Consider the following 23994-nt stretch of genomic DNA (forward strand, 5'->3'; position numbering starts at 1 on the left):
AATTATCCCTGAGAAAAGACAGACTTTAATTAACAAGCAATGACCAACTTTTATATATAAACTCTTTCTTCCCATCCAAGTTCTGCCTAAGTAGCTATTAAACACCAAGTTTTAGCAGTGAGTAATTAGGAGATATTCTTACCACACAGAGTTAATGCAGAATTCAAACAAAGCAGGAGATGCAGGTCATGGGGGCTGCCAGGGATGCCCTGTCCATGGGAGAAGCCAAGATGAAGCCCTGTTCCCTTTTTGCCAAGGCAGGCTCCATGTGCTCCTGCTGCACACACTGTCACAGAGAGGCTGGGTGGCTGCAACCTGCTTTGCAGTGAGTAAATATGAAAAAACACAGATCTCTGCCTCAAGCTGTTGAGAGGAGAAAGGGAGGATCTTTCTTGATGCCCTTTCCTACAGGGAATGTGTGAGCCTGTCTCTTCAAACATGAGAAACAAGAGCAGAGACAGCTTCAAAGGAGAGAAAATTAGTTATTGGGACAGGTAGCTAAAAGGAGAACATGTAATTTAAATGAAAACCAGGTAGTTGAGCTGGTTCTTTTAACTGGCACATCACCTGCTAAGGAGTACTGCACAACTCAGAGCAAGCTGCCCCACACAGACACAGCAGAGCATTGAGGAGCCCACGAGACTGCACCTGCAGCACTTCTGCACTTCCCTTCTCTTAACCCTTCTCCTTCAGCATGGGAGGTGGTGCTCAGGGAACCAGGCTGGTGCTCAGGGAGAACCACCACTGACACTGATTTCAAACAGCACCAGTACTAAAAGACTACAGGCAAAGCCCAGTGTACTTTTTGTCCATTTAACAAGGATGGTTCCTCTCTGCAGTCCAGCCCAGCAGGAACATCCCTGCCTGCTGGGGAGCACACTGGGGCAGCAGGCACAGAGGTGCCCCAGGACACACTGTGCCCCACTCAGGTACAGCAGGAGCCTCACTGGACCCTCACTGCCTGTGCCAGGATGGCCCTCACCCAGCAGCAAGGAGAGACAGAGATTCATAAGGCTGACTTCCAGGGCAGCCCAGGGAGTTTGATTCACTGAGCCAAAACAAGAATAAAGGGAGTGAGAGGACTGACCTTTCAGTAGCAGCATCAACTCAGGGCTGTGTCATCAGGGCACAAACTCACACTCTGATGTGCATCAGTACTATTTTATCTACTGATAGGCACATGGAGTTGGATCTCAGCAGCTTTTTAATATCATTATGTTTAACTACTTGAGCTACTCCGCAAAGCTCTGTACAGCAAACACTTGTGAAACCATTTCCTTCCCCCACTGACGACAGCACTTAGAGAATTATTTGATTTACACCACAAAGGGAATTCAAACATAGCTTAAGAGCAAACAAAACTTCCTGCACCATACACACTGAACCTATATAAGATGTGTGAAAAAAACCTCAGTGTTTTATTGTCCTTGTGACTTTCGTGCACTCAATACCCAACAGCTGCAAGTTTCATCTTTACAGAGCCAGTCAGAATCATCCCATGAGAACTTCTGAGTCGCCACAGCAATCAAATGTTATTAGAGGGAGATTAATTGGACTCAGCACATGCAGTTTAGGTTTAGAACAACAAATGCTAATTTCCCAAAACTGATGAGAACTGAGGGGAAAAACGGACTTGAAAAACTTTATCTACAACTGTAAGCTCTTTTCTGTTTTTCCAGAAAAGACAACTTGAAAAATTTTGATTCTGTTTGAGAAAGAGGGACACTTCAACTAAAATCCTATCCTGATACCATGGTAAGAAGACAAAAATGTAATGCAGCATTAAAAAAGGGTAAAAGAGGGAAGCTAAGAATAGCCAGTGAAAGTAGTACAGAAATTTGGTAAGTGAAACCAAGGCTAAAGTCAAGACAAGTCAGACAAAGAAAAATAACCATGACTTGCAAGAAAACAGAAAACGAGCTGTATTCTAAAACAAACTAAGGAGGACTGAACTCCAACAGCAGCATAACCCCACTGCAAAACAGAAGTGAAAATAGGGCGAATGATGCAGGGGAAAAGAATTTAATGAATTCTTCTGTTTGGTACTTGGAAGAGCTACAAAATGCACTTGTTGACTTACCCCAGTGGGCAAGTCAGCCCCAAAATCCTTCAATTAAGTTCTGATTTGAGCCTTTAAAGAAATGCCTGACCTACTGCCAACAACAGGACACACTGATGCAGAGGGATGGAGCAGAGAGAGACTGCATTAACTGTGCACCAGCAGCTGAGAGAGAAGCAGGTTGCCCAGTGCAATTACATCCCATTAGTAAGACACAGCTTTCAGATAAAACAATCAAAAGTCAATGAAGGATTCCAGTGATAAGGAATGCAAAGATAGGAGCATAATCAGCATTGTCATTCTCTATAAAACAGGCCCTGTCAAACAAATCCAAGTGCGCTCCCGGATGAGATTACACCTCTGGTTGGAGAGATAGCTGTGTTAGCACATGTGTGTTCTTTAGCCAGCCTCTGACTTGGTACCACACAACACTGATAAAAGAGCTCACTCTGCACAATCAATGTGAAATATCTTCAATGTATCAAGAGCTAGCCAGCCAAGTGACCACAGATTCATCTGGGAGTTGATAACACCGCGTGCCCAATACATGCCACAGCAGCCCTCTCAAAGGGCTGGCATTTTTATGTAGTCCCAGCCAACAAGGACTGGACACCAAAGAACAGGAGCAGAAGCAGGAGCCAGGTAAATCAGAATTGAGCACAACATTAATTTGAGCAAAGATTAGCTACTGAAGTAGGTGGAATCAGCCAGGGGAAGTGAGCAGTATTCCCTTCTCTTATGGCAATATGACTCCATGCACCCACCAGAAATACAAATTACAAAGCCAAGATAAAGTTATCCTTTCTAAAAAAGAACTATAACCTTTCTAAATCAGGTGTATGCTGTACTGCCTACTGACAATTGTATTAGTTTGCAAAGACCTAGTTGGCATTTGTAAGGGAACTGTCCTTGCCCCCCTACCCAGGCAAGTCAGCCTTGTACAAAGGCTTCCTACAGACACAATACAATATGCTGAGCAGAAGGCAAGTAGTTATTGCCCTCTTGCCAAGGAAACCTCCTCTGGGAGAGGCTTTCAGAGGTAGGAACTGTCCCAAAAGCTGCCTTGGGGAGGGAAACCCCCACACATGTGCAGACCACTAGTAAGATTTCTAGTCCAGCCACAACCAAAACAAGCCCCAAAGTATCTCCAGTATTTTCAACTCTGTGCCTTGTTTTCTCAGCTGCAAAATGGGGATAGTGAAACACATCACTTCTGTTAATGCCCTGGTCTCTTCCAAGGGAAGAAGAACCAGCATACTGGTTATTCACCAGTGTTTATTTAATGATTTCCTACTAAAATTGACAGCCTGCCCTGGCCAGTAACACTAATTATCACTTCATGGGATCTGTTTGACTGTCCAGATAAAAAACAACAGCTTTACACTGCAAGTTTTTTCATATTGACCTTCCTAAATCAGGAAATGCTTAGCAGTTTGTGGGTGAGACTGAAACTAAACCATGCTACCCAGCCAGCATTAAATAAAGCCCCACTGATCACTTCTGCTGTGCTCCAGGCTCTGCCAACCTGCTCAGGGATGCTCCCTCCACCCCATTCCCAGCCAGGTTCTTCCAGTCAGCTCCTGGCCTCCCACCAGCACCTTCAATCCTGGAAGCTGAGTTAGCTCTTGTTGCCCATGTTAACTTTTCCCTTGGCACAGTAGGCTGAAATCCCACTGGAACAATAAAAATCAGCTCCAGCATACTTTGCACCAACTCAGCCACGACTGAGCAAGTGGCCACGATGCGAGATGCTGTTCCCAGTTGTTTCATTAACTCCCCAGTCAGAGCAGTTTTAAATTTAAAAAAAAACAAAACAACCCCAAACCAAACCAACAAAAGCCACTTTTAAGTGCACTGGCTTATTGTGATTTTTAATTAGCACCAGGATTTCAGATAGTGCACACCCATGGCCCCAGAAGGGGGTGAGGGGAGTACGTGTGCACGCTTGTGAAACCATTGTTCCTCTGTCAAATACAGCTCATCCTCCAGCCCAGCCGAGTTCCCAGCTGCCCAGTCACAAAACTTTTAAAAGTTCAACAGCTGGGTGTTTTATAACCCTGGAGAACTCCCAAGCCAATCCTTACGTCGCTGGCAGGGAGCCCTGGCCAAAGGCTGGGGACCCCATGGGGAACGTTCAGGGCTTCACCTTCCTCCTCCTGCTGCTGACAAAGGCAAAGTCCACGCTCACTTCCCAGCACAGGCAAGGCAAAGTCCACACTCACACGCCCAGCACAGTGTTTTGTAAGCAGCAAATGACAGCCATTGGGCAGTGGCTGGGATCCAGGACCTGCAACCATCTGCAAGTTTGCTTGGCTGTTGTTTCACTTTCCAGCGCTGATGGATGGAAACAGAGCTCCCAGTTCTTCTGAATTAGCATAAAGACAATTAAAACAACTTGTACCCCCCAAACAGCTCAGGAAAAAGCACATCACAAGCTTAAATCAGAGTGTTGATAATATATTAAAGTAAAACCTGCCTCTAAAACAAAAAAAAATTATACCCCAAACTAAAATCTCAATGGTATCACAGAAGACACCTTTGTCAACAAGTTCCTGTGACTCCTGCTGCAGAGGAAAAGGCTCAGATGAAAGTCTGCAGGACTCACTGCATCCTCCTCTGTCCAAAGAAACATTAACTTCTGTCTGACACAAAAGCATTTCTGCTGGGAAAGGGGAACATCACAGGTCAGTATTCAAGAAATTTCAGTGTAGCTACCAAGCAATTAGCTGGATAATACCTTCTCTACATGCCTTTTCCTTTTCCAGAGTCCTAGTGCAAGCAGACCTAGCAATTTGCTGGTTTTACAGCCACTTGTGAAGTTGCAGATGACCAAATTTAAATTTTCCTTTCCTTATCACTGAAAGTATTTCTACTTCGGCATTGCACATTTGTTCACTGATTTCACTTTTTAAAAAAATTTTTACCTTGTATTTCAGTATAGCTTCTATCTTCTACCAGCACACAAATTCAGGCATTTTTAAATATTTAAATTCACATTTGTATAAGCCTGACCTTGTTACATTTTTCCCCCCTAGGACAAAGTGTAAACAAAAGTTTATCTTGCATTCTGATTTTGCTTTGAAGCCTGTGATTATCTAAAGAATTAACATACTCTTTCCTAGAGATTATCCTTGGTAAAGTTTTGGATACAAACCTCTCCACTTTGATAAGTGATCCACCACTTTTGGAAAGCACCTTCGTTGTTTGACCTGACGTTCAAAGCTCTTGGAAAGCCACCCATCTCCTCTCCTGGAACCATGTTACATCAGGACCTTCTACCAGTAAAAGTAGCAGGACATGAAAGTAAAATTCCACCAGGATTGCAGCCATACTGAAGCTGCACCACCATTATTGTACATGCACACTGCACATGCACAACTTCAGGTGCAAGCAGATTTGAAGAGAAGTTGCCAGTTGAAGCTGTATGCCAGTTCATTAAGAAATAAGGATTAGATTTATAAATTTTGCAGCTGCAATGAATGCCCACAGTACTTTCATCAGACTATATTCCAAGTTCTCTGTTCTCCCACTTCCTCGAAATCCATCTGCCACTCGTACACTCCACATTCATATATGGGAATATCACAGGCACACAACACTCTTTAATAGCCTTGCATTAAGCCCTATACATTAAAAGTACTTAGGTCTTTCTGCATGCCCTGAGTTGGCTCCTGTTTAGATAGCTGGCCTGGGTTTGGACTAAGCTGCTCAATCAAATTCTAAAGAAGTTTTTATTTATTGACATCTTGCGTCCACACGTTCATCTGCCAGCACTGGCTTTTGGCTTAAACAGTCCTGTATGCATTCAATGTTTACCTCTCTGATGGATTTAGAGATAGTAAAGTTCATTGGAACTTCTTTCCTGTTAAATATTTCTCCATCTCATCTTACGAGAAAGGCTTTCCACACTTCCAGTCATGCTTGTAACCCTCGCCTGTAACTCTACCACTTCCAATTTACCCATCTTTCACTAACACAGGTGATCAGAAAGCATACACTTTCCAAAACAAATCCCAGAAGGACTTGCAAAATAGTGTTAATCTCTCTTCCCACCTCTATTAAAAGCAAAATAAGATTCCCCCCTTGGGTGGATACCTTTCTTCATGGCTGTATAACCACTGTCAGACCACGTTCACACTCTGGTTGAGCAGTTGCACAACAAAGTCTCTACATCTGCTTGAAGAAACTCCATTGCTAATATTGATCACAAAGGTCAGGAAGAGCTGCTGTTGGCAGAAAAACAAAGAAAACCTTTGTCTAATATATTAGAACAGATAAAAAAGGTATTTATCTGTTTCTTCCTTCCAACTGTGTATTCTGTGTATGACGAGAGAAGAGTTGTTGCTTCCCTCTCCCATCTGCCAAATCCTTTCATAAATGCACAAGTCAAATATTGCAAAACATTTTCTGAGAAAAGCAGGGATATGCAAAAACACTAAATCAGTGATACTTTATACACTATGCAGCCAACATGAAATACTCACTGAAGAACCAGTCAAATCAGCTTCAAAATTTTTAAGGAAATGCTTTCTTCATCTGAATCACCTACAATTTGCATACAGCTCCCTCAAATTGTCTTGCATTTGCCAGACCATAGGAGCAGAAGGAGGAACAGACCAGGGAGCACAGGCAGGACCTCACTGCACCCCTGCCCCAGCAGAGAGATACCTCCTACCCAGCCAGCCATCCTGGGGGAAACCCTTCAGGGAACCAGCAGACCACAGTTACATCTCACTTGCTCCACAGAGCTAGGACACTTAAAAATAAAAAAAAAAATCTACGTATCCATAATTAATGGAAAATAACTCTTCCAAGGACGGAAGAGGAGGGAAGCTGACAGATCCAATCTGCCATCCCCATACACTTTCTAACTCGAACACAAGTCCTCTGCTTGCCATGTGAGGTTAGTCCAGGCAGCAGGCCAAGGCTTTGCTTTTCCCTCCCCAAGTGAAAGGACAGATCTCCCGCTGCCACGTGGCTCAGCAGAGCCAGGGAGCAGCACCTCGTCCCCAGCCAGCACTGCCCACAGCCCTGCAGCACCACCACGGCACTGCTGCTAGCCAGGCTGGGTCAGATCTGCTCAGAGGTGCTCTTATCACAGTCCAGGTGAACTCAATCACTTAAGAGTGTGTTACTGTATTTCCTTGTGCTTCATTGAGAGAGAACGTCACGGAACCTTAAATTATAGCAGGGCCAATAATAATAATACACTTGATCTACTTGCAAACTGATCCAGTCAATACTATTTTCCATGTCCTCACATATCCCTATTTTCTCTGCCCCAATTCTCACATTTCACCTGCCTTCCTCCCCTTGCACTAACCCATACACTGAAATCAATACACTGTAGTCTACAAAAGTCTAACAAAGGAAAAAGGGAATAGAGAAACAAGGATTTAGTAAGACAGACCAGAAAGGACTCAGATGTGCTAGCAAGGGCAGGACTGGAATAGTCTAGAAGCTCTGAGAAACTGAAAAAACTTTTCACAGCAACACTTTAGGGCATAATATCATCCTGTTTGACTGCATGATCGCAAAATGCCAAAAGGAAGTGAAACCGTTGATGTCTAACTTCAGAATTTTAGATCCACAAATATTGCCTTTACAGTAACATAGCAGCTCTCACACATCCACTGAAGCAACCTATTCAGAGGCACATAAAAATTCAAGTGTAGCCACCTCATACCTTACACAGATTGTGGTTACAGAAGTATCTGAATGACTCGACTCTTTCGTTTTACCCAGAAGCCAGAAGTGGCTGCCGTGGAAGAGATCACAGATCCTTTTGGTTGCACTCGGCAGAATTGCCTAATTTCCACCACATCACCATTTCCTGCCCACCAAACAAGGCAGCTGGAACAGCTGGACAAGCACGTCCAGCCCTGCTAACTGAGAGGGGAAAGGGTAAAGATAAAACACCACACACACACGAGAGCTTGCAGGGAGAAGACACTTAAATTAGGTAACAAGACAATTCCTTTCTGTTCCTCATCTCCTCGCAGTCGTGGGCGTACAGTGCCCTGACTGCTGCTCACTGTGCTCACTGACCCAAGGAACAGCCTTCAAGGCAACAAAAAGTTTGCACTGTATGTCTAACGAAGTCACAGAGGATGTTTATGTTTTGTGCAGTCACTAAAAGCACCGCTGAACTTAACAAGCAATAATAAAGATCTGTTAGAGCAGCATATGGAGTTGCAAAAATAAACATGTGCAGAGCAGAATGAAACAAGTTAATTTCACCACCAGCTGACACACAAGGAACAAGGACTAAGGCTCAGATCATAGACTCATGAAATGGTTTGGGTTGAAAGGCACATTAAAGACCATGTAGTTCCAGCCCGCTGCCACAGGCAGGGACGTCTTCTACTATCCCAGGCTGCTCCAAGCCCTGTCCAACCTGGCCTTGGACACTTCCAGGAATGGAGCAGCCACAGCTCCTCTGTGCAACCTGTGCCAGTCTCACCACCCTCATAGTAAACTATCTCTTCCTAATAACTAAGGTACATCTATCCTTTCAGTCACTTTTCTCCACTTTGATATCGAACTCTACAAAACTTTTGCTTTGTGGAAAAATCTCAGAATTCCTCTTTAGCTATAAGATTTCTTGTGCATTGGTGATGGTCAGCTAAGAATAATGTAACCTGCATGTTCAATATCAAGTAAGAGTGTGACCCTAGACCACTGGTGCCTATGATCTAGTACTAAAATTCTCAACGAACCTTATTTAACTTCCTGGCATGGTGGCAGACATCCAACAAGACATTATCTGGGTCTCTGGTGAAATCCATAGGATATTTTTTATTCCTGAACATGACATTATTACCTCACCAACATCTGAGTTAATGACAATGAGAAATACAAAGTAATTTTCCTTTGGTCCTTTAAGGTTTCTGTTTGTTGACTTCTGTTGTTGTTTTGAGGTCCTGCTGAACGAAAATGTAATTTAGTTTTATAACAAATAAACCAAAAGGACAACATACAAATAGGAAGTTACATAAGGAGACACCGTGGGAATGAACCACCTACCTGCTTAAGTGCAAGCAAAACACAGAACTATCAGAAACCCAGACTTCACTTCTGCTTATTCTCAAGTGTTTTGTCAGTATTAGAGACTAGGAAGTTATCTACAGCAGCCTAAATTACAAACTTCTGATTATAGAAAAGAAAGAAATTGACTGTCAAACAAACTGACTTATGAACATATGAACTTGCACCCTGAAATGCCACAAAATTAACCCTTTATCCTCAGAACATCCAACATACATTTCCTACAAGTACAACAGGAGGTTGAACTCTTCAGAGCAGAGCTGACAGCCTGCAGGGTCACAGTGCACACAGAGAGCAGGGGTCAGTCTTCTGGCTATAGAGTCATCTTCAACTGATCCAGAATCTTAAGTGTTGTTTCACTCCACAATTTCTACAGGGGGTTATTTGTGACACTGTGACATTTTCTCTGCTCCTCCAAGCCACGTAAGGTCACTGATTTAAAAGGAGACAACACATGTACACGTTCAGACATCAACACAGACGCAGTGAAGCACCACTTAACTATGATTTATACTGAATTTAGATTTTTTTTTTTTTCCACCATCCTTTTCTCTTTTCTGTAACACCACCAACTTTCTGCAGCTCATCCTGCTTCTGGGTTACTCTCCAAGCCTAAGTTCTCCCACAGACCACGTGCAGTTTAACTCCTTCCACCACTTCCACCTCTAAAACATGACGCCACCTCACTACACCAATCCCTCATTTCCTTCCTTATAATAATACCCTTGCCAACCAAGCCAGGAAACTTCTGACCCATTCCTCAGGACCAGCTTTTGAAGATGGATTTTCCCTCCTTGTATGGCTAGCTGGGACCTATACCATCAACAGTGCCTCAACCTGTGATGCAAGGAGCAGCACGTGTGGTCCTGTCAGACCACTTCAACTCTCTGAAGTACAGGAGGACCATACACCACAGCCTTCCTGGGTCACCTGTACCCACCTTGGGGCCAAGACACAGCCACCTGGGCTGCAGTGCTGGGCACACCCCAATGCACATGTGGATGGACACATTCCTCACGTCCACATGCCTGCACCTCTAGTCATGCAAAGGCCACGCGTCACAGCCAGCACACCAACTCCAAGGGAAGGAGACAAAAGGGAATGCAGCGTTGCACAAACCCAGATCTGCTGCCCCTCCCTCACCCACATCTGAGGCATTCAAGAAAAGCCAGCTAAGAGCAAACACTGTGCCAAATTAAGTATTGTGTCTCTAGCTGCCCAGTTCCCCAGACACAGGGACTGTCAGATGGGCTGCTCAGAAGGAACACTGCTCCTGTGACCAAACGCTGCACCCCAAGACCCCAGCCTGGAGCACAAGAGCAGAAGAAACCTCGCTGCATGGCTGAGATCACCTTTAATAGCTTTGCAACCAACAGAACATAAATCATACTGAGAGACAATTAGAAGGAAGCTCCTACTGTAGTATCAGGAATCACAGGTGAATACATATGTTAAAGGAAGGATGGGCAAGTGGGACACTGAGAAAAGCAGACCTTGGAATAAATAGAAAAAAAAAAAAAACCTCATTAAAGCAGAAGCCAATTCCATAAAAATCCAGAGTAAGAAACAGTTTTTTTCTTTCATTTGCTTTTCTTTGAGCTGCCACAGCTTCTAACACTTTCCAGCATTCGAAAATAAAGACTTGTTGCTCTCTCCTCCCCAAGGCAGGCTTTGAGAACAAATTTCCTAGTTAACCTGCCAAAGCAGAAGATGTGATAGCAGCCGAACATCCCTCTGCCCTGCTCAGGGGATGACTCAGTGGAAATCAGCCCTCAAGAAACATGTTGCCATCCTTCAGACAATGCAACCAAATAGGAACAAATTCTTCACTTTAAAAGTCGTGCCTCCCTAAGGTAGCTACAGTTCAATACAGAACTGTATAATAGAGGATCAAGAACGTGTTTTGGGGAAAATCTACAGCTTATTCTCAACCCCATTCTTCAAATTTTTATACAGTTAATAAAAAAATATATCTCCTAACAAGACTATAAAATAATTTCCTCAGAGCTTTACAGTAGTACAAAAGAACAGTACATGAGCGTGTTCTAAGCAAAGTGAAGTAAGATCTGGTGAAAACAAGAACAACATTATAACTGTTCAAGCCAAACACACCCCTCAAAGTCAAACACCAGTTACCATCTGCTACAAGGACAGAACACACAAACATGTAAGCAGCTAGGTCCCAAACTTGCATCCAGCTCAAACATATCTAGAAGAATCAGGTACATGGTATGTTCCAATTTGACTTGTCTTGTCACAAAAGGAGGAACTTTTTCCACTTCAACATAAGCCCAGTAAAGCCACACCCTTCATGGAGTCAGTCAAGCCAAAGTTGCATCTTTGCTTTCCAAACTCACCACTTCCATCAGTACTTACAAAGGGAAAAAAAACCCAAAAAACCACACACTATTCAGGCATTACAGACCCCAAAATATTGCACGAGCTCTGCAGTTCTTACTGGGTCTCTTCTGCTCTGTCAATTCATTCTAATGAAGTGATGCTTCTGGTTGCCAAACATTTGCTAGTAACAAGACACTGAAGGCAATTTTTTCCCTTCTGTGAGCTGACATCACATGAGTCCACAAAAAAAACACAAGCTGACCAGAAGGAAACCCACCCAGTGCTCTCATTATCCACAAATGCTTTCATCCTTTTTTTCTCTGCTGCATTATTCCACATCAATATATAAATGAGGAGCAGAGCAATACATAGCACTGAGTAGCATACCCAGTTCAAGTATCTGCAAGCATAAGGTCACTGAATTGGCATTGACTAGGGACATACTTCAACAGCAAAGGCAAGTTAAAAAGTGGAATGAATTCTTTCAGCTAACTAACCATACACTAAAGGAAAATGGTAAGGTCATCCTGAAACAAATCAGGACAACTCTCTACTCCCACGCTGCTTTTGCTATCAAGGTCTAAAATAATCACTCCATCTTACTTCACTACAGTTCTGGGTTTGACTAAAGGGTTGTGCAGAAATATTTGGGGCAAAAGACAACACTGGGATTTAGGTTATAAACATTGGCTTTTTATTAGTGGGTAAGTGGAAAATGGGGAGCAACCATGTAAAATTGACACAGCTGCACAGAGGCCCAGAGAACCTACAGACTAAGAGCAGATTGGTTTTGCTAGTTCAGATTAAAAGCACAGGGAAATCTGTCCACAACATCCCAAGCATCTGAGGGTGACAAGGGTCATCTAAAATTGTTCTTTATTGAAGTTTTTATTAATCTCTTAAAAGGAATTTCTTTCTCTCTTTCCAAAGCATTCCATATGAAGCATTCCAGGAAGCATGAAGGAGATGTTTAAATACATGTACACACACATTCTATTATTAGAGTCCTTTGCAAGGACCTAATAATAGAGAAGTCCATAATTATATATAAGGCAACGATAAGAGACCAGGATGTAAAGCATGTTTTAAGGTATTTGCATTGCTGCCACAGAATTGCAATACACTAACTCAACACAGAAAAATCAGACAGGCTTATCACCTTCATCTCCAGAGAATTCAAGTGTTTGCTCTCAGTTATTCTAAATCTAAAAAAATAACAAGATCAACAAAAAACACAACAGCAGAAACTCCTTTCCTGAATCCATCTTGTCATTGCACTGAGTATCTTATAGAATGAGGAGCAGATGCCAGAAAAAGCAAATGCCACATATCAGAATTAGCTGTAGTTCCATCCTCGCAAAAAAAAAAAAAAAAAAGAAATAATAAAATATGTATTTCATTACTTAGGAATTGTTTATTGCTTCATATTACAAAACTAACACTATACATAGCTGCAGTTTACTAAGCAGAGTATTCACATGGCAATTTTCAGTATATCACCATTATAAACTGTCACCATTAGAAAAACAAATAGAGAATGTTTCTTATGCTGTTGGCTTTTTGTCTGTTATCTGCTAACAAACACCACAATTTACTTGTAAACAAAGGATTCCTCATACGAAACGCAGAAAGCATGTCACTGGAGAAGCCCTGCATTTTAACCTCTAAGCTCAAGGAAACCCATCCTTTTTCCAATTAAAAGCACCACAAAGATTTGCTCCAAGCTGCACTACCTGGGACCTCCAGGGAATATTCCTGCTCAAGAACAGACTTTAACACAGACAACGTTTTTCTTGTGTACTTGCTCAACAGCACCGTCATTTTTCATCCAGAGCAAAGCACAGATTTAACATCCACAGCAGCATTTCTGAAAGGCAACTCATCTCTCCAACACTGTTGCAAATTCCACAATAAATCACATTTAATTAGTTTGTGCTTTTTTCTTTTTTTTTCTCCTGGCTGTCTGGAACCCAACAGCGAGCAGGCTTCCAACTTTAATTTTGCAAAGAGGTGCTTAGAATAAACTGATAAAAACGCCAACCACCACGTCCCCACTGGAAGCTGTTTGGAGTTATCTGCTCGCTGACATACCAGCATTCCTGCCTGCAGATGGCTGTGTATCCAGCAGCTCCTATTTCCAGTGCCTTGTTTGAAGAACTTCCCTCTTCCCACATACCTTCCATCTCCAGGGACAGATCACACAGGGACACTAAACCTTGGCCGTAAACAACGCGAGTTTTGATACTGCTGTTTCCAAAGGATCCTCCACCACTCAGCAGTGCAGAGACAATCACTGAGGCACAAATCCTCTGGGCAACGCTTGAGAAACTTTGTCTCGCCAGTATTTTGCACAGCTGAGATTTACACAGGGCTCTGCTGGCTTCTTCTGCTATTTATTTTATTTGCTGTACACCAAAGGCTACTGCAAACAAATGGAATTTCGATAACTTGCGGCATGTTGCTCAAAACAATTCCAGTCACACTATTTCCTAACTTTAAACCCAACAGCCTCAGTGGAGTGACAGGATGCTCTCCCAGTGAGTCCCAAACTGCCACTCCAAGTAACTCCAAAGATGTCACTCCATCTCCCCCATGTCTTTTCTTTGGAGGGAAGTGGCAGACTATAGTGAAGAAAAAAGCACTGTGGAGAGTAATTTGTTTGATTCAGGTGTGTTCAGGCTCTGGGCCCTGTATTTAATTACACGTACTTAGCAGGCATTTATCCTCACGCTACAAACATTTATTCATACTGTAAATGTTGGTTCTGACAACCTACATTTTTGAGGGAAAAAGTCAATTATACTTATTAGAAAGTTCATGAATACAACCACACACATGCAGAAGTTTGCTGCATAGTCTGTATATATTTTCTTGAACAGATTTATGAACTGCAGAAGTTTGACTGCTCTTAACTGCTTCTCCTTCTCAGAGGACATAAAGAAAACTATAAAGTGAGGAGAAAAAAAAAAATTCTCTGCTAAGGAACAGGTATGATGGATAAAACTTCTTTTAGTTCCCTGAATACTACACGTAGGAAAAAAAGTGCCAGGATAAACACATTTCAGATTGGAAGTTACAAACTTTTCTGAGACTAAAGATAAAATACTTGCAGTATGGAGTTACAGCTCTGAGCTTCTTGGCTATAGCAGAATATCAGCTTATTTTGGCTGCTAGCTACCTTCATTTCTTATCCTTTGGCCAACTATAGGCTAACAGTATGAAAAACCCCTCTCATTGCTGTCCCAGCAGCGACCTCAAACCCAAACCAGATGAGTCCCAAAAGCACAAAATTTTAAAAAAGAAAAAAATAAGTAAAATATATCACCTTCCACACCGACTCATCTCTGAGCTACATTATAAGCATAAAGTAGCTAAAAGATACTGAACTGGGAAGAACAATACACGATCCTTCTGGGGCAGCAGACGTTTCTGCCACAGCAGGGTCCCAATACAACCACAAATCACAACAGCTTTGAAATTAACGAGAGGGAACCACAGAAGTGCTGAAGATTAAGAGAAAAGCACTAACAGACCGCTTCTGTGCGAGACCCGAAATGACCCCGGGAATTCGGCCAAGAATCATTTTCTTACTGGTAGCACCGGCAGCAACTGCTGAGAAAGACACACGGGCCGTAGGTGAACGGGGCAAGAGGAGCAAGATGCTTCCACCCAGGAGGCAGCCCTTGGCCATTCCTGAGGTTCATGGAAGCGATGCCTTTATCTGAATTCCCAGCCAAGCACACATTGTGTCATCCGTGTCCAGAGCAGCCGCTCCCCATCAGAACAAAGCGCAGACCCAGACCAGTACAGGCACTGCCAGGCCTGGCACTCCCAAACTCTTTTAAGCAAGCTCTGCTGCAAAAAAAAAAAGGTTGAGAAATAGTGTTCTACGCTTAAAAATCTGTGGAAGTTTGAAATGCCATTACCTAGCACATTGTTAAACTCGAGTTAGACTGGTTTGGCACCTTTCAGGAACGTACTGTGTTCTGCAGGGTAAGCGGTTAAGGGATACAGCAGCTGTGGTTAGGGCACAGGTAACTGGGATATGGGAATCCTGTTCTCACAGACCCAGCACAGAGTTCCAATAGCAAACAAAAAAAAAATCCAAATTAAAAAATAAAAAACACCAACAAGGAGCTCCAATCTCTCCATATCTCAGTCCCCTCCCCCCCACCCTGTGATGGGGTAACTACCCCTTTAAGGCCAGTACTTTTATACACCCAAAGGACACAAAGAAATGCAAATGAAATACAAAATTACTAATATGGAGAGAGGCAGGCTTGCCCCGCGCCTTCCATTCTACAAATATAGATGGGATAAATGGCTCGTTACATTTAACTCCAAGCCGCACTACCTCCGCCAAAACCTTATTTAAATAGAACATTTCTGAGAACCGGGAAGGGGGGGATGCAGCTGTGGTCTTAACCTAAGAGAGGTTAAGCTTTTAAAAAGGGTTGTTCTTTTTTACTCCGTCTGCTGGTCGCATGCCATTTTAAAAAGGTGTCTGGCAAGCAAAAATAAAAAGTTTCCAGGGCTTTCCTTCCCCAAGCCGCCTCTGCCAGGAGCCCGGCGGGGAGGACGGGGCCAAGAGAAGACGGTCGCGCCTTTCTCCAGCTTTTTCTCCAACATGCCCTCTGGATCCCAACGTTCTGGAAGCGGAGGAACCCCCGGTTCCTCCACCTGCCCGCAGCCCCGGCCGGGGGCTGCGGAGCGGGGCGCGGCTCTGGGGGTGCCGCGGGCAGGCGCCCCGCACACACCCGCGGTGCCCGCGGCCCCCACCGGCACCGACCGCTCCCGCACTTCTCCTCCGGGAGCCGCAGCGGGCGGGGAGGGCGGTGGCGATGACAGCGGCCGGGCCGGCCGCCCCCAGGGACAGCCGGGCGGTGCTGGAGCGCCCGTCCCGCCGCCAGCCCCGAGCGGGGCCGCTCCCGCCCGCCCGCCGGGCGCTCCCCGCGGCGGACGGAGCCGGCGGGGCGGGCAGAGAAACTTTCCACCGAGTGCGGCCGCGTCCCGCCGCCGAACAAAAGAGCCGGGACCCGGAGAGGCGCAGCGGGGCGGGGGACGCGGCTGGCCGGCGCTCGGAGCGCAGCGGAGCCGCGGGGCTCCCTGCCCGGCACCCGTTTGCCCGCAGCGCCGCCGCGTCCTTACCTGCGGGAGGGCGGTGCGGGGCGGCGAGTCCCGGTTAGCTGGAGCGAGTGCCGGGAGGGCTCGGCGGGGATTCCGCCATGTCAGTGATGTCGGCACCACATGGGGCCCCGGCCGGCCCACGCTACCGCGCACTCTGGAGTAGCGGCTCCCGCCGAAAAGGCGGCCGAGGCGGGCGTGGGACGCCGGCCAGCCCCGCTGCCGCCCCGCCCCGCGCCACCGGGGCGGGCGCTCCGTGAGGGGCGGGCGCGGGGCGGGCACGGCGCCCGGCCCCTTCGCCCCGAGCCGCTCCGGTTCCCGTTCCGCCTGGTCCGCCCGCCGCGATCCGTTCGTCGTTACTTGGAATCGCGGAATAATAGAATTAGAGAATCGTCAAGGTTGAAGATGAGCCAGGCCAGCCGCCCAGCCTGCAGCACCGCCATAACCCCTAAACCGCATCGCCCAGCGCCAGGTCCAGACGCCTCTTTAACAGCTCCAGGGGTAGTGACCACCCTAAAAGTAAAACATTTGTTTCTAATGTCTAATCTGAATCTCCCCTGTCTCATCTTAAGGCTGTTTTCCTCTCACTGCAGGTGCAGGAGAAAAGAGCATCCTCCAGCTAGCTACAATCTCCTTTCAGGGACTTATAGAGAGAGAGATGAGCTCTCACCTGATCCTTTTCTTCTCCACATTAAATAAGCCCTCCCCCAGCTGTTCCTCATAAGATATGTTTTGTAAACTACACTTACTGCCAAATACCCTGGAGCTCACATCACCCACCGAGCTTCCCCTGTCCACCCAGCCCTAGCAGGGGTGTGTGGTTGTGATGGATGTTGGAAAGTTGTCACCAAAATGCCATGTCTGACAGAGCAGCCCTTTGCCCAAGCAGTTCCAGGCCGGGGTCAGTGCATGTCCCCATCCGTGTCCTCCCCTTGGTGCCTGCTGCGGGTTGCTGCAGTGCCGAGGTCTGTGCTCCCATTCGTGTGGTCATTGCTGCATTCCCATCGGCTGGGAGCAAGGAGAAGCTCTAGGCAATGTTTTCAGGGCTAAGGAAATGCTCTGACTTATTAAATTGTGCAGCCCTAAAGAAGAGAAGTTTATCCCCTGCCTCTGGAAGAGAGCCCCAAAGAGGGGCCGTGGTGGTCATTCACCTCTCAGCACTGCATCCAAGCCATGGGGGAATCATGACTGGAGCTTTAATCTGGTTACAGGAAAAGCTTAAAATAGGACTTGGCCTTACCCCCACCACAGATCACAGCCGTGCTATGAAGGGTCTTTTGATTTAGCCATGGTCCTTGGGGAAGCCAACCTTCCTCTGCAGGAGCTCATCGCCCACACGTCCTGTGCTCTGCCTTCTCTCCATCACTGTATTCTTCAGTGTTACTTTTCCCGACAACTTTTATCAATGATTGATCCACTTTATCCACCAGAGCAAGGTTTCCTTTCAAAAACTGGAAAACCCTCTGGAGTCTGAGGCAGCCCAGGTGTACTTTCTTCTTCTTCTTCCATTGAAATATCAACACAAACATTTTTCCCATAGGGCTCCTTGATGTTCTGCTTCTTGCTGAAATACACACTAAAGAAAAATCAGTTTGGCATCAAGGCTGAGTAAAAGCATCATGGCCAAATAGGCTGGGTTTGGGGCTTTTTCGTACATGACTAAAACCCAGAAAAATGAAAATAAAGTTATCTGAAATAGATAACTCCTACAAAAATAACAAATAGGCAGTTTTCCCATGGGAAAGATTTTTCAATGTGGAATGGTCAGCCAGCACTAAGTATTGTTCGTTGTTAATTGCAAAAACTTTTGTAATGCATAAAATCTAAAAGTAGAAAAATGTTTTGTTTTATTATTGACCCAAAACATGCAAACTTTTTGATGGTCCTGGGTAGAGTTACAGACCAGATGAGATTAATTATTCACTGGGGTTGTAAAGACTTTACTTGGTCTCATAGACAGTTTTGTGGGGGGGGGAAAAAAAAAGAGAGGGAGAGAAGGGACAGTGAAGGCATTGGTTTAGAAGGGAAAAAAATCACTGACACGAGTTGGAAAATTATTAAAAAAGATAAAATTTAAATTGAAGAGTAAATAAACTCAAACCTGGCAAAAGCAAAATGAAGAGAAATAAAGAAGAGGAAAGAAATGGAACCATAGGGCTGATTTATAGCTTTTCTATCTATCTAAAAGTCTGGTCCATATCTGGAAACTCAGAACAGGGTCCTCAGGCATGGGGACATTTCCAGTCTCACCTGAAACTGCAGAAGGGCAGACTCACAAAAACTAGAGCAAGGTCAGCCTGGACCTGGAGCAAATGTTACCTTCTCCTTGGAGCTCTTTCTGTTCATCCCCACAGCCCTGATGAGCTGGAAGAGCAGATGGTTAACAGCAACAATAAAGTGATTCAGTGGAGCCTGGGCATGGCTCAGGAACCGAGGGCAGGGGAGAGTGAAGCAAAGATTGCTTTCCATCAGAGAGTTCCTACATAAATAACAGATAAAACTATTTCTTTAACAGCTTACTCCCTGAGCCAGCTCATCTAGGAAGAGCATTAATCAGACCAAGAGGAAATGTCTCTTGCCACTGAAGGAGGAAAAGGATTAGGTTAAGTGATGACACAGCAGGGACAGACAAGTCACACTGGAGAAAATGACTGACCTAAACTATCATCCAAATAAATACAGACCAAAGATATGAACTGATTTTTCTGTTTTGATGAGTCTGTGTGGTTTTTTTTTTTCAATAACATGCATATTTATCTTTTATCACAGTGAGATCTTTCTGTTTATTCAGGAAGTGAGTGGCAATAGAGCATCTTCTCCATCTCTCCTCTCTCATGTGCTGTTGCAGAGGAGCAGGATGAAGGGGCTGAGCTCTGTCCTTTGGTCTTTCTGTTGGATTCTTGTCCCCATGACAGTCACTCTGAAGCTGCAGATGCAGCAGGAGCAGACAGAACCCCCAACTCCTTTCAGGCTGGAATTGTTTAGCCATCACACAGTAACAATTTTGGCACTGTTGAGTGAGGCTGGATCCAAAGCAGTTCCAAATCCTGTATTCTGCCATCATCTCCATCAGCCATTCCCTCCTATTCGGTGGCAAAACCCAGAGAGGCCCATGACTCTGTACAATTGGGATGTGGCCTTGGGGGTCAGACATCATTGCCAAGGCTGTGAAGACAGTCATTATTCTCTCAGGATACTTCCCCTCACATTTCTGATGGGATTTGAGTTAAACTGTTACTATTCCCACAAGCAGCATCTTCTGTATTCTGGAGGTCAGGCAGGCAGAGATCTTGGCATTGGTGCTGTTTGACAGTGTGCAGAGCATGCTTTGATTTATTTGCAGACTACTGTGTTGGTTTTTACCTGGGATATACTGCCCTCAGTCAGTTTTAACCCTGCATAGCACCAGCACAGAGGGTGGATGATTCCACCCAAACCCTGGATGGACTGTGGCTGCAGGAGTTTTCTCTCCATGTGCATTATCACACCTCTGAGCAGCTGTGGGGAGAGGACTCAGGACTCAGTGTCCTAACAGTTTACATTCATCCATAGCAACAGCTCCAGGTTCACACTTCTTTCCTTTTTTTTCTTTCATTTTTTTTTTTTCCAGCAGCATCTTGAAGGAAGAAAGACAGAAGTCCTCAGCAAAATTGTCTTTGGTGATCCCTCAGGCTGAGAACATGGCCCTGAAGCATCCCTTTCCTGGACCTCACCCTGCCACTTGAGAGGTAGGACTGGCAGGGTGAGGTCCAGGAAAAAGCACACGTGGAAGATCTCCTCACAAAACCACCCAGAACAAAATAATGTCTCACCTCTCCTCCCTCCCCCTCCTTGTGGTGACATAATTTACTCCTCTCACAGAATAAAGAGAAGGCCATGTAATCTGTTCTTGTTTTAAAATGCTTTTCTGTCAGTATGCCTCACAAATTGATGAAGTTAGTGCAACTTAAACAATTGAGTACTCAAAATCATGCAGTACAGTCATGGTAGTTTTTTCTTACTCTTTTATGTGGCCAAAAAAAAAAAAAAAAAAAAAGAAAGCTAAAGGCAAATTAGATTTTACAGATTAAAACAGGATAATTTCCTTCAATCCTTACAATGCTTTATTTTCAATATAGTGCCTATGGAGACTGGCACATGCAAGAAAATCTGGCAAAGTGTATGTAGGTTATAATGGTCACTTTTACTTCAGGGAATCAAAAATTCTGCAGGACAGTCTTTCTAAATAAGTAGGGCATGTAAACATTAGCATGAATCAGGATTTCTGTCTGTACCTCTCTATTTAGAGGAAATGAATGCCAGTTATTCACTCAGCATATATTCACAGGTTTGCATTCATGAACTGACCGAGTGTGTACTCATGGTATTAATGAGCAGATTTTTGCCCTTTTTAGGATAACACAGGTCAGGATTTCTCATGCTCAATAACATGTGAAGAAATTAAGCCCCAAAAATCTTATTGTTGGGAAAAGATCAAAGGAGTAACCTCTGTATGATTCTGAAATAAAATTCCTCTGCCTCTTCTGTTAGTGCAGTGCATGGTAACTTTGCACTGCATATCAGTGTGATAAAACCAATTACTCATTGGATATAATTTTATTACATTTAATGGACAGTTCTTAATTTGGTCTTTGAATCTCACATAGATTTTATTAATCAATAAATACAGATACTACTAAACAACAAATATGTCCAGTCAAACTCTACTAGAAGTCACAAAACAGAGAACTTCACCAGCAGCTAGAAGAGGCTTCTCCAAAGACCCGTGCCATTACTGTAAAGGCATGATTTCTGACACTCCAGAAGTTATTGTTAGTCAGGGATATTATTCAGTAAGCTGTTTCTTAATCTTTACAAAGGCATGATGGAAAGAAAAGGTTCCTGCTGCCCTCTCTTCCATGAGAAGCACCATTGTCTTCACAATTTTTCTGTTTGCAAGCTGAGGCCTTACACAGGGCATTTTTTACATTTTTTCGTCTACGTTGGTTTTATAAGTTTAAATAAGTTCCTGTCTGCTAAGAGCTTCCAAAGAGGGTTGGCACTTCACCAATTCAAGAAGCTCGCCGTGAAGATTACACACCAGTGGTGCTTATTCAAAACAATAACTTCTGACCACTGCACCAGAAGAAAATACTCTCATTTATTGTCTCGTAATCATGCATCTCTGCAGTGTTAGTTCCAGTTTTGCCAACACGAAGGATGTTCCTTTTGATATTTTACAAATATTTCAGCTAAATCTCCTTAACACTGTGCAGCTCTTTGGCTCGTTAGGTTTGCTTGGGGTTTGTTTTGTTGAAAGCTCTTGTTTCAGTTCAAGCTCTAAAGAAAACAAAGCAATATTGCTGGCATTGTTAAAGCCAAAAGTGGGGCCATGGAAAAAAAAAATGTTCTTCTTGGAAGAGTTTGGAGATTGGCATTCATGAAACAGCTGGAGATGAAACATACAGCACTAATCCTGTCCAGTTGCTCCTGGTCATGTTGCACATTCAGGAAATTCATAATTAGGTGGTTATACCCCCAGTGTTTCCCCTGCAGCAGTCTTTACAACCAGCAGTTTATCTTCTTGTCACTGGGAAAAAAGAAACCAACAACAAAACACACAACTACAAAGAAAGAAGAGGGGAAGAAAATGCAAGCAGGAATGACTTGAAATATGCTTAATAGCTTCTTCTCCCTGTAAAAAAAGAATAAATCAGATGTTGTCATTTCTGCACATACCAGCAAACTTCTGCTGATCCACTGCCCTTTTCTATCACAGTAGTTTTCCTCTGTGCTGTATCTCCTTCCTCTTCACAGTATTTATTTTTCCAGTTAATTTTTTCTTTTCCCTTGCCAGTCGTGCACCCGCTTTCCTGTAAAGGGCAGCCACACCTGAACAATTTAGAAATAAATGCTTTAATAAGTAAACATTTATTTTTCTTGCCGAGTGGAAGCACCAGACATGGGGGCTTTATTCCTAGCTCCCACCAAGGTTTCTAGTGAATTCCTAAGTAATTTCTACTCTTTATTTTGATTTCTCTAGTGGTATCATGAAAGCATTTTGCCACACACTGGGAATCTTCATACTGCATGCTACAAATGGTGTTTTGTCAAAAATTCATCTTCCTTTTAAATCAGTCAAGGTACAACTTGAAGGATTTTTCTTCTTTTCATAACTTTAAAGGTTTTTGCAAGGCCATACCAAAACACTTATATTCTAGACACAATAATATATCTTTTAAATCCAACAGCCTTATTTACTGTTAACTACACACATATGCAGTATGGAGATTTTTGTGTACAGGGCAATCCATGAGAAATGTTGCCAACTTTGGAATTAAACTGTTACCAGTGACTCAGCAGGTTTTGCTCTGCAATAGCAAAGCATTCAATATAAGCTTTTTAAACAATTACAATTACTGATTTTTCCCCAAAGTAACTCAAAAGAAGACTGCCCACATAACACTTCCAGTTAAAGCTCAGGAGTTTCTGTGCCTGTGCTCAGAGGTCTGGCTCTTCAGAGATAAAAAAGCCCACAGCAATTTCATAATGCCTACAGTGAATGCACAAATAACTTTAAAACAACAGGAGTCATAAGCCCCTCTGGTGCTGGCAGTTCCAGCCCCTGGATCACAGGATGACCATAAATCCCAGTGAGAGGAGAAGGAAGAGCCAGCCCAGCCTTGCTCCCAACACTTCTTATCCAGGAGAGCCTTGGCCACATTGCATGCACTTGTGGTTTCCTCCTCCTTTCAGAATTCTGCTAAGTGTGTTTTTAGTCATAAAAGCAGCAAAAATAAACTTAACAATGCCTTTTTTCCTGTCTAGCCATCAGGGAGCATCTCCAAGTGCCTGGCTGACAGTGTGGAAGCAGAAGGCTCAGTCATGTCCATGTACAAGTCCTCTTCCAAAACATCAAGGAGGTGAGACAGATTCTTCAAAAGCTCTATATATCTTCAATAAACCAAGAATCTTTATACCAGGTGTAAGGCCCCTATGAAAAAAATATCACCAACTTCAAGTGTATTATCTGAAAAAAGAAAAACAAGCCCACTGAACGATTTAAGAGTCTCACATCAGATTCCTTTCCATCAATGACTTTTCCAAGAGCTTCCCCAAAGCTGCATGGAAATACATCAAATGCTACTTTGAAAAGCAGTCACGTTTTGAAAATTATTTACCAAGCTGCTAACTTTTCCAGACTTCAAAGGTGATGCCTGAGATTGTTTATCATCATGAAATAGATACATTATTGAGTCTGGAATATAAATGTTTTGGTACGGCCTTTGAAAAACCTCTTCAGCTAACCCTGCCTCAGGCTAGAATGATTTAAAAAATAATACATATTTTACAATTCTATTACTTTTTTATCTACACTACATAGCCAGGCTTACCCTCTCCATCATGCCTTGTCACATATACTATCACACCTAAATTCTAAACAC

At 43.9% G+C, this 23994-nt stretch overlaps 1 protein-coding gene across 7 annotated transcripts in view; it reads right to left on the reverse strand.

Annotated features, from left to right (window-relative positions):
- Window positions 1-16766, reverse strand: part of FNDC3B (fibronectin type III domain containing 3B) — a 184649-nt gene extending 167883 nt beyond the window's left edge. Inside the window, exon 1 of one of the 7 annotated variants that reach the window (XM_059855764.1) lies at window positions 16595-16766. The gene's annotated coding sequence lies outside the window, so the exon portion shown is untranslated. Of the gene's footprint in view, window positions 1-1087; window positions 1108-4143; window positions 4163-5213; window positions 5470-6154; window positions 6260-15037; window positions 15185-16594 lie in introns of those variants that run through there. The other 6 variants (XM_059855765.1, XM_059855769.1, XM_059855767.1 and 3 more) reach the window with 6 other exon arrangements.
- Between the last annotated feature and the right edge of the window lie 7228 nt (window positions 16767-23994).

This window comes from Haemorhous mexicanus, chromosome 10 (genome assembly GCF_027477595.1).
Source record: "Haemorhous mexicanus isolate bHaeMex1 chromosome 10, bHaeMex1.pri, whole genome shotgun sequence".
NCBI lineage: Eukaryota > Metazoa > Chordata > Aves > Passeriformes > Fringillidae > Haemorhous > Haemorhous mexicanus.